Source organism: Muntiacus reevesi, chromosome 3, assembly GCF_963930625.1.
Source record: "Muntiacus reevesi chromosome 3, mMunRee1.1, whole genome shotgun sequence".
Taxonomy (NCBI): Eukaryota; Metazoa; Chordata; class Mammalia; order Artiodactyla; family Cervidae; genus Muntiacus; species Muntiacus reevesi.
The window spans coordinates 36,367,510-36,371,123 of record NC_089251.1 but is presented as its reverse complement, the minus strand read 5'-3'; positions in this window follow the sequence as shown (position 1 = coordinate 36,371,123).

Genomic DNA, 3,614 nt, shown 5'->3' with positions numbered 1-3,614 from the left:
GAAGGCTGGAAGCTCACTGATCCTCACTGAGGACTCTGCATATGGACCAAGAGTGGCCTTTAGCTGAGACCAACCCACGTTCAACCCACCTACAATTCTTCAGGACCGTGTCTCCAGTCATCACGTTCTCATCTGGGAGGATGGGCAACATACAAAAAGAGAAGTGAGGAAGTAAAGATTGCCTTGGGGTTGTCAAGAGCAGCTCTTTTCCTCAGTGACCACAACCATAAGCAGAGACATGGCTCGATTGACTCTGGGTTGGTGTGCTTACCTTTGTATGATACTGCCTCTATGGGTGTCCAACTTAAATGACCTTAGACATGCTGTGTCATCATATTTGGGGTAAGAGTCTATCTAGGTTTCAAGATCTGAAGAGGGAATGATATGTTTATAGACATATGTAAATTGGCATCTATAAACTGGTAGCAGCATAGGCTAAGCTTTAACTGTCTGGGGGTGGAGTAGACCTATGTTGCACTTTCAAGAGTACAGAAAATAATAGAACTCGCAAGGTTTGGGGGCGGGGATGGGCTGGCTCTGGCCTTTGAGGTCACTGAGTGATCTTCTGCTAACAGTATCTCCAGATAGTTGGATTTGGTATGTACGGGTAGATTTGAAACACCCAGCTTCTTAAAGGGCTTCCTGCATATGATGGGTGTCAGTCTGCTTACCTGACCTAGGGGCTATCAGGTCTACTTCAAAGAAAAACAGCAAATCCATGCTACATCATAGAGTTAATCAGTAAATAGTCAGTATATCTGTGTTTTTTTTTTTAAACTATGTTCACACCTCATTTTCATGGGATCCCTACCAACCCAGAACCCAGATGGAAAACCAGAGCGTTGGCTATTTTCCAAGGCCATACATTCTATTTATAAGTTAGCAACCTAGAGCCACTCGTTAAAATTCTATTTATTATTCACTTACAAACTGTTCTAACCAACGTGACTGCCTGGTTTCCAGGCCCATAGCAGACTAAAGGAGGAGGCTGAAAAGCGGGGATCAAAGGGTGTCTTTTGGCAGAACTAAAGGAAATTTGACAGCCTGGTAGATGGGCAGTACAGGAGAAGGAGGGAACACTTTCAAAGCATGGCTCAGGGAGTAGAAAAGCATTTTATTTAGAAAAACCTCTATTTATTCCAAATGATGAAAAATATCACAGTTTGTCATAAAGTGCCATGTATACTACTACATGAGGTATTACTGATTTTATAAATAGTAATCCTGTATTTATATTCTTTTAAAGAGTTTTATGTCTATTTATTTATCAATATTTCTATCTTTAGATTCTGCCATTGTAAATATTTGGTTTAATTAAATTGTTATTGCTTTGCACCATGAAGGTGATTTTGCAAATTTTTGGGGAAGGTGGTACCATTATTCCTTTCATGACATGTGGATTGCAAAGTGATGGTTTTGCTGGTGCAGATGGAATCAACACTGAAATGAATTCTGATAGAGTCCCTCTTTCAGCTTCTTGGTGATGATCTGAGATGGCCTCCTGTCACTCATGTATAATCTCCACTCCCCTGAAGTTATGTATCACTGTGTGGTGTGGTGACTCATAGATGCCCTGGGCCCTGCTGACCTCCACCCCTGATGATTTCTTCTATGCTCCCCAAAGCTGAGTACTGGAAATGAGGGGCAAAGCCACCATCCCTACCCATATAACCCCTTCCCATCTGCTGTCACCCAGGGCATGGGAGCAAGTAAAGCTCTAGAGCAGGATAGACTGTTGAAGGTCAGGATGAAGTCACGCTGAAGGCCTGAGTGCTGGACGTCAGTGACTTCCAGAAGTCAAAAGCCCAAGCTTGTCATGACAGGTGCAAAGTGTGCAATCCAGAAATCCAGCAACGAGGGAGCAAGGAGCCAGCCCTCAGGTGTTAGGTGAGGGCAGGCGTCCAAAGGATTGGGTTGTCCAGAAGACCAGCCCAAGTAGGCAGAGCATGCCAAGGGAGCCTGTCCTAAGCTTTCATATCTCAGGAGGAAAAAAAAGGATTCTTACTGATAAAAGAAAAGGGACTAAAGTACCTGCCCTGTTTATTTCTTTATTCTGGTTTTTCTTTTTTCCTTTCTCTCATGGTTTGTATAAAAGTTCAGCCGCTGACTGGGAGCTCAACCCAATGCTTTGTGACAACCTAGAGGGATGGGATGGGTGGGAGATGGGAGGGAGGTCCAAGAGAGAGGAGATATATGTATACTGTGGCTGATTCATGTTGACGCATGGCAGAAATTAGCATAATATTATAAAGCAATTATCCGCTAATAAAAAATTTAAAAAAAGTTCAGTCACCACAGAGAACCTTCCAGATTCCAGTTAAGGCCCAGGGCAGGGCAGTCAGTTGCCATCTGTACAGAGCGCTACTTTCCTACTGTTGTTTCTCTGGATTAGAGAAATGATTTTAGCCTCTAGGATTTCCAAGCTGATGTTTTCCCAATGAAATATAAGTTTTTATATTTAGGGAAAAAAGGCAAAAATGAGTTCCGTGGGCCCTAGGTAGGTAAGAGGAGGCCAGCTCTGCCTGGCTTGTGAATGAGCAAGCTGTGTATCCAGCTCTTGGGAAGTTCTGGTAAGATGGCCCTTTGGGGTCACCTTGCTGGCCATAGTGCGTGAGTTACCCTCTCTCCCAGGGTTCTGAAGATTGAAGGGGTGCAAAGTCCAACAGCAATGAAAGTGGGAAGGGGTTGGGCAGGGAGAGTCTAGCTGTATGACCTTGGGCCTCAGGTTACCCATTTGTAAAACGGAGCCCAAAATGTCTACATTACTGGGTTTATGAAGACTAAATATTACTGGTATGCTATAGGCACTCAGTAAATGAAGCTCCTCTTTTTCTCTTAGGCAGTGCAGATTATTTTTACAATTATTATTTATTTTTTAAAAAAATAATGTATTTATTAAATATAAAAAACAAAATATATATATAACATAAAAAAAACATGTCTTATGTTTTTAAGGCATGGTCACTTATAACAACCACTCTCCTGAAACACCCAAAGTTTCATACTCCATTTTTACTTTCTTCTTCCTCTACATCTCCTCTCTGAATGTGTTATGATTATGATTTTGACTGTTAGTCACTCAGTTGTGTCCGACGCTTTGCGATCCCATGGACTGTTTGTAGCCCGCCAGGCTCCTCTGTTCATGGAATTCTCCAGGCAAGAATACTGGAGTGGGTTGCCATTCCCTTTTCCAGGGGAACTTTCCAACCCAGAGATTGAACCCGAGTCTCCTGAATGTGTTACTCCTTCCTTGAAGTGTGCTGCCAGGAGGTCCAGCCCAGTCTCCAATGCCAGGGATCCAACTCTAGGCACCTCTGAGAAAGGGGCCGTCTTGTAATGAAAGCTCCTCTCAAGTTAAACAGACGCAGGTGCTGCCTTCTGCTCCCCTTGAACTTCAGATGCAGGAGAAGGTTTACTCATCAGAGTCCTAGGTTGTCAGTGATGGGTTTTGTGGACCACAGACCAAGCAATTTCTGGAGACCATGCTGACCAGCAGTTGTTCCAGCCCTTGAAAAATACAAGCTCACAGACTTAGGGAATGGACTTCGGGTTGCGGAGGGGAAGGATGAGGGGGAAGGGATAGGTAGGCAGTTTGGAATGGAAATGTACACAAT